The following is a 7500-nucleotide window of genomic DNA, read 5'->3' as shown; positions in this document are numbered from 1 at the left end:
GTGCAGTCTTGTGCATTTTCAAACACGGTCAACCAAACCTTACCCATCAGAAAACATTTCCAGAGTACACCGTTACACCAACAACACAGCTAAGCAATTTGACTGTGTTGTTCATAATCAATGACCTGTCATTGACATAATTATTTACCTTTGAGACATAAACTAAGGCTTTTGAGCAAGTTATGGGCTTTGGTGGGTAATCCGTTGTATGGTGGTGGTTTGTAGAAAGACACAAAATGTTAATGACTTGAGAAACGCACCGAACGGACTGAGAGAGACTGCAAGCGCAGGTGTTTGGGTTACACGTCAGCCAAAACGCGCAGCCAACGTCACGTTCTACGTCTACGTCTACGTCAGCGGTCGGAGCGTCGTGGAGGCGGATGGCATGTGGGTGGGGTGGTCGCAAAAGGCTGCGGTGCGACCTGGTGCGTCAGTCTACTGGGCTGACGTTACAGCTCGACGGTTCTCAGAGGGGTTTCGGAGATGGCAGGAGCGGTTTCGGAGATGGCAGGAGGGGTTTCGGAGATGGGAGGAGGGGTTTCGGAGATGGCAGGAGGGGTTTCGGAGATGGCAGGAGGAGGGGTTTCGGAGATGGCAGGAGGGGTTTCGGAGATGGCAGGAGGAGGGGTTTCGGAGATGGCAGGAGGGGTTTCGGAGATGGCAGGAGGGGGGTTTCGGAGATGGCAGGAGGGGTTTCGGAGATGGCAGGAGGGGTTTCGGAGATGGCAGGAGGGGTTTCGGAGAGGAAAGGCTAAGAGGTTTAGGAGAGCGGATTGAAAAGGGGTTTGCGAGAGCAGGAGCTTAGCTGAGGAGGAGGAGTTTATGACATTTACATTTGTACATTTAGAAGATGTCCTTAGCCGGAGAGACTTAACGTTTCAATCATATTACAGAGGTGAGCAGACAGAATGTGAGGAGTCTTTGCCCAGGATTTGGGATCGAACCTCACAGGAGAGCCAAGAGAGAAGATGATGTTTAGTTAATAAAGCAGAAACAGCTCTAACTTCCAGGAAACTTGCCCTGACTTGTAGAAATACTAATTGAGCTTCCATTACACAACAGTGGCCTCTGGTGAAATGAATCTTTTTTTAATCAAAAAGAGATCTAAACAACATCTGAAGGAGTTATAGCAGTGCAAGGTCTATCCGAGCATGATGGAGATTTGAGCTTGGCACTGTAGATCGCTAGGGGACAAAGTGGGCTGCCTTGCTGACAAGCAAACACACATACGCATGTACTTGCACACACACACACACACACACACACACACACACACACACACACACACACACATATTAGTCCTTTGCTTTGTGTCAATAACATGACCGAATTCCATTTGGTAGTATGTCACGTTTTGGACCGTTCTCATGAACTACAAAAATATATGTCAAAATTATGAAGTTACATATTTCTACCTTTCATGGAGAATAAAGTATGCACTGTTGTATTTCATCACAAGTCATATCTCAGTGGCCATGTGTAGCATTAGTAGAGACACACACAAACACACACTTACACACACACACACACACACACACACAAATACACACTTACACGCACTGGTGGCAGCTAAAACAGTGACACCTGTTCTAAGGATCAGAATCCCCAGGTGAACGGAGGGGAGTTGTGCCATAACTCAACATCACGCCACACACACACACACACACACACACACACACACACACACACACACACACACACACACACACACACACACACACACACACACACACACTCACACTCACATACACACACACACACTCACATATACACACACCAACCATGTGGGACATTTACGCTCCAGTGTGCAATCATACAGGGCACACCAACACAGTCACACAGGACATGGGCACACGTACACACACACACACACACACACACACACACACACACAAACACACACACACACATATACACACACCAACCATGTGGGACATTTACGCTCCAGTGTGCAATCATACAGGGCACACCGGCACAGTCACACAGGACATGGACACACACACACACACACACACGCACACACACACGCGCACACACACACACACAAAAATCTGCCCCTCCCTGGCTAGTGGAAACAATCTGGTGCTTGTGACCATGTGAAAGCACTCAACATATGAGCGTGTTAATTTAAATATATAATTCATCCTAAATTCAGACGCTCTGCGTAGAAGCGTCGTGCTCCCTCTTCCGCGGGTCGCGAGCGCTCGATCCCACACTCGCCACTGTGCTGAAATGCTCTTTTTGGCTTCACAGCTGGGCGCTGTTTTGTTCATGCCCCTAACCTTTAACCACTCCTTTCCCTGGAAAGGTCTTGGTTTCCGGGTTTGGGGTTCGGGGTTTTTTGTTTTTTTTCACTCTTCGCTCCAGTAGGACGGAAAAGGCACAGCAGACCCCAGCGATGCTCTCGCGCGCCCCCCCCAGCATTTAGCATATGCTAGCTTTTCCTCCGGCACCGCGGTGGGACTAGCGGGGCCGAGGCTACGGCCAGCATAAGGATTTTCGTTCCGGCCAGCTGAGGCGCCTTCAGCATCCAAATGTGGCGTCTTCGATTTTACCCTGGAGCTGTGCCGCTAATGTAGCTAACGAGAAACTGAAGTCGCATTTCTCTCAATCAGCAATGTGAGGCCTGCATGCTAAATTCATCATGTCCTATCATGTCCTTCGCACCTCCGACCGTGTTGAGGCGTACTCTCAGACAGACTTCTTTTTGCGGTGCAGTGTTTGTTGTTTTGTTGTTGTTTGTTGTTTTGTTGTTTGTAGGGTCAGACGGCAACCGCGGCCTGCCTGCTGCTCTGATATTCATCGCCGATGCACGTGTCCAGAGGGGCCTACGGCATTATGGGATATCGGAGAGTGATGAGCCGGTGTTGGAGGTCTGTGGAAATGTTACAGGTCCAACCCATTTGCTTCACTTGATTGGATAAACAAGGGGTAATTTTGAAGTACAATTTGGACACCAAACACATCGGTTACTTGGATAATCAACTGCATTTGGAGTAAGGGATAATTTTGGGATAATGTTTGTTTGCAAACCAGTCCAGTGAAGTGAGGACTACACAGGTGTTGTCTCTGCTCCATGGAAAACCAAATGTTTGTTGCTGGAGTTTGGAAGTTAGCATCCGCATGCCAGTTACATACCTCTCTTTGCCTTTTCCGCTTACCTGTTGGGAGAATCCCAATTGGTTCGACGCCGGATCTTCCCCTCGCCGGCACCCAGTAGTCGTGTGGTCCGTCTGTGTATCTGTGACTGTGTGTGGGTGTGTGTTAGTGTGACTGGGCTGGAGAGACCGCGCGTGCGTGACAGAGTCTGTCACATCGGCGAGGGTGCCATCTCTTTATTCAGCTGGAACAGAACGAGTGATGAAGACAGAATGGAGAGATGCTGTGAGAGAGAGAGGGAGAGAGAGAGGGAGAGAGAGAGAGAGAGGGAGAGAGAGAGGGAGAGAGGGGGAGAGAGAGAGAGAAAGAGGGAGAGAGAGAGAGAGAGGGAGAGGGAGAGAGGGAGAGAGAGAGGGAGAGAGGGGGAGAGAGAGAGAGAGAGAGAGGGAGAGGGAGAGAGGGAGAGAGGGAGAGAGAGAGAGAGAGAGAGGGAGAGAGAGAGAGAGAGAGAGACAGAGAGAGAGAGAGAGAGGGAGAGAGGGAGAGAGAGAGAGAGAGAGAGAGAGAGGGAGAGAGAGAGAGAGGGGGAGAGAGAGTGAGAGGGAGAGGGAGAGAGAGAGGGAGAGAGGGGGAGAGAGAGAGAGAGAGAGAGAGAGGGAGAGAGAGAGAGAGAGAGAGAGAGAGAGAGAGAGAGAGAGAGAGAGAGAGAGAGAGAGAGGGGAGAGAGGGAGAGAGAGAGAGCGGGAGAGAGGGAGAGAGAGAGAGAGAGAGAGAGAGAGAGAGAGAGAGAGAGAGAGAGAGGGAGGGAGAGAGGGAGAGAGAGAGAGAGAGAGAGAGAGAGAGAGAGAGAGAGATGGACGGGTGCACATATACACCGCTGATGTTGGGTCGCTGGTTGCTGGGTTAATGTAGTGTATTATCCCATTGTTAATACTGCATTTTCCCACAATGCTTATCCAACCCTCTTCAAAGCTGACCACTGGCGGCACCGAGTCCTGGTTGGTGTGTGTGTGTGTGTGTGTGTGTGTGTGTGTGTGTGTATGAGTGTGTGTATGTATGTGTGTGTGTGTGTGTGTGTGTGTGTGTGTGTGTGTGTGTGTTCTTATAATACTAGTCTGTCTAGAATAAGCACTTTGTTTGCCTGGGCTTCCTACAAACGAGGGGCTTCACCATTCTCTGTCTCTCTGCTTATCACTACAGACTCTGAAACTAACAAGTTGTTGTTGGTTACCATGGTAACCCCATTGGCTCACTCCTGCAATCAGATTGTAACCACATAAACGCAAACGCACACATAAACACACAAAACCAGTCAGGTACCAGTCATATCGGATACTACTCACATACGAAACCAGTCATATCAGAAACCAGTCATATCAGAGAGTGAAGGGTAGGCTCACAGTCCCCAAAGTACTGAAGACAAACACACACACACACACAAATATATTCATTAAGGCAAGCACTCCCTTCTGATGTCAAAGGGCAGTATTTTAACCTATTGTGTTGATATGGCAACCTCTATACAGCTTTACTTTGTCTTGAGACTGAATCCTGTTGGTCTTGTGAGCCTCTGTTCTGCTGTCCTGCAGGCTTAACATAAAATGTATGATGTAGGAAAGTTCAGTCGTCATACAGGAATGCAAAAGATTTCCATTTGATTTGGCCATTCGCTGGGTCTTACCAGGTCCCACAGGGTCATGCAAGTTCAGACGGTCATGCAGGGTCATGCAGGGTTCACTCAGGAGGCAGGATCACCAGCTGCGGACCATCCCTCACCTTCTCTGCTTGTGTCTTTAATATAAATGGTAAAAGGGGCCATCCCCTCTGCGCCCGCACAGCAGGACGGTCATGTCAAAGGGCATGCACCCACAGCAGAGTGGAACTCCCACTGGTTTGGTCCACCAGCGTACCAAAAATAACGGTACGGGGAACGCGACAGTACAGAAACTTCCACAACAGTTACAGGAAAGACCACAGTGGCGTTTATCTGTGAGCCGAGGTCAAGGGTCACCAGAGCGGCTGTCCTGCTCTAGTTTGAGCTCAGCTAATTGGAACGGGCTCACGCCTGTCACGCCTCTACAGGAGGGAGGAAAACCAACGACACCTCAGTAAAACAGAGCGTTCTTAATTACCGTTCTCCTTTCACTGGGAACACACACACACACATACACACACACACACACACACATACACACACACACACACACACACACACACACACACACACACACACACACACACACACACACACACACTTTCAACTGCAGAAGCCCTCATTTAATTAACCATTTGGTAGTTGGGGAAATCTCCAATACTCCTAATTGCCCTCATTGGGGGCTGTATGACCACACTAATGATTCGGTATATTCCAGTGGATGCACTGCAACGACTTGTTGCCAGATTGGCTTTTTTCCCTGCTTTTCTCAGTCATATCCGAAACTGGATCTTTTGCAAATCTGCTGACTAATGAAAAGGCTGGTTCCCCCCCTTCCTCGGCCCCCTGGGTGACCTGGGTGATTATCATGTGTGATCCTAAACCCATCAGCATCACCTGCCCAGCCAGCCGCCGTCTGTTCCATCCGGGGGGTGGGGGGGGGGGGGTTCACCCCTCCTTCCTGTTTCTCTTCCTCCTCTGGTCTTCTGAGCCTCTCCTTCTCCTGCTGGGCTATGGACCATGACCTCTAGGTAAAGAAGAGTAGGAAAACAGAGAGAGACAGAGAGAGAGAGAGAGAGAGAGAGAGGGAGAGGGAGAGAGAGAATCAGGGACAGTGAGTGATAGAGACGAATAGAGGTTGGGAGCCCATGAGGGATGGAGAGAGAGAATGAGAGACAATGAAAGAGTGGGAGACAGAAAGCGAGACCCCCGCTGATCCGTCTGTTCAATCAGCATGCTTCAGAGTGTTCACAGAGTGCAGAATTAGCACCAACTGCACCTGTGTGTGTGTGCGCGTGCGTATGTGAGAGAGAGCGACAAAGTGGATATTTTGAACAGATGAGTGGAAACCGCAGATATTTTCAGGTGCTTTGACGCTATTTTTCCTACGCCCAAACAACCATAAAACTCGCCACGGCCGTTTGTGGATTTCCTCATCACCCGGAGTGTCCTTTCGTCCTCTGGTTAGGGCCTGACTGGAACTGGAGTCGTCACCCGCTCTGCACTGGCAATGACTAGGGAGGAGCTTGTCCCCAGGGTCCTAAATGTCCCCGGGGACGTATTCCCATTGCTGAGTCGCTGAGCTCTTAGACCTTTTTATCGAACCTGGCACTGCTGACACACACACACATGCATGCACAATCACACACACACACACACACACACACACACACACACACACACACACACACACACACACACACAGGGATAAAGCCAAGATTAGTACATACACTCCAGGCTTTAATCAGTACTGTTGTATAGCTGGGTGCATCCATTTTTACTATCATCTGTATACACTCTGCTTTCACATTCTTCCTGCTATGAACCGCTGCACCTCTCTGTAAACAACTGGATGGTGTTGTACACCACTGGATGCTTTTGTGCAGTATTGGACAGTGTTGGACACCACTGGATGGTTTTTTGCAGTGTTGGATAGTGTTGGACACCACTTGATGCGTTTGTGCAGTATTGGACAGTTTTGGACACCACTGGATGGTTTTTTGCAGTGTTGGATAGTGTTGGACACCACTTGATGCGTTTGTGCAGTATTGGACAGTGTTGGACACCACTGGATGGTTTGGTGGAGTGCCGGACAGTGTTGACTGGTGCACAGTCATCCATTTTATGGAGGAAGCACGTTGCTGCTTGGGGAAGTATGCCTGCCCCTGCTTAGCGAACCGCAGCTGTGTAAACTGACCTGTCACAGGACAGTGTTTGACACCACCGTGTTAGTGTGTGTGTGTGTGTGTGTGTGTGTGTGTAAGAAGAGATATTTAAATGCATGTTGAAGCAGAGTATCATCAGGACGAGGCTAACGCAGGAACACACAGGTATACGGGTGTACACACAAGACTCAAGCTTATCAGGAAGACCACAGAACAGAGGTGCTAGTATTCACCCACTGGCACCTGATTGGCTGTGGCCTGGGGGGATATACCAGCCTGTTCTCAGGCTGGGCAGGACTGTAGATCAGTGAAGAAACATGGCAGAAATATCTTGTTAAAACCAACGCCATTTTCTTCCTGGGAAAAGGCGCTGTGCTATATTTTCTCACCACTTTTTTTCTTGTTCAAAGCAGTTATATCTTGTTTTGTCGGTTGTTATTAATTACAATTACTATACTGAGAGTAATAATAATTCTAACTTAATAATTCAGTAATTCAAATGTTATATATCTTGCACCCCTAACAAACTAATTTGCACATAAAACCCAGATTCAGTGTTCACATTCATACCCATATTCACAT

General features: G+C 48.9%; 1 protein-coding gene across 16 annotated transcripts in view; it reads left to right on the top strand.

Annotated features, from left to right (window-relative positions):
- Nucleotides 1-7500, top strand: part of cacna1ab (calcium channel, voltage-dependent, P/Q type, alpha 1A subunit, b) — a 116565-nt gene that overhangs the window by 36747 nt on the left and 72318 nt on the right. The window contains exon 1 of one of the 16 annotated variants that reach the window (XM_081706333.1): nucleotides 674-2873. The exons of the other annotated variants lie outside the window; for them this stretch is intronic. The gene's annotated coding sequence lies outside the window, so the exon portion shown is untranslated. Of the gene's footprint in view, nucleotides 1-673; nucleotides 2874-7500 lie in introns of those variants that run through there. 16 annotated transcript variants of the gene reach the window in all.

This window comes from Electrophorus electricus, chromosome 23 (genome assembly GCF_041902795.1).
Source record: "Electrophorus electricus isolate QZ-2024a chromosome 23, ASM4190279v1, whole genome shotgun sequence".
Lineage (NCBI taxonomy): Eukaryota > Metazoa > Chordata > Actinopteri > Gymnotiformes > Gymnotidae > Electrophorus > Electrophorus electricus.
Note: the sequence above shows the minus strand (reverse complement) of the source record. Positions and strands in the feature narration are given on the sequence as shown.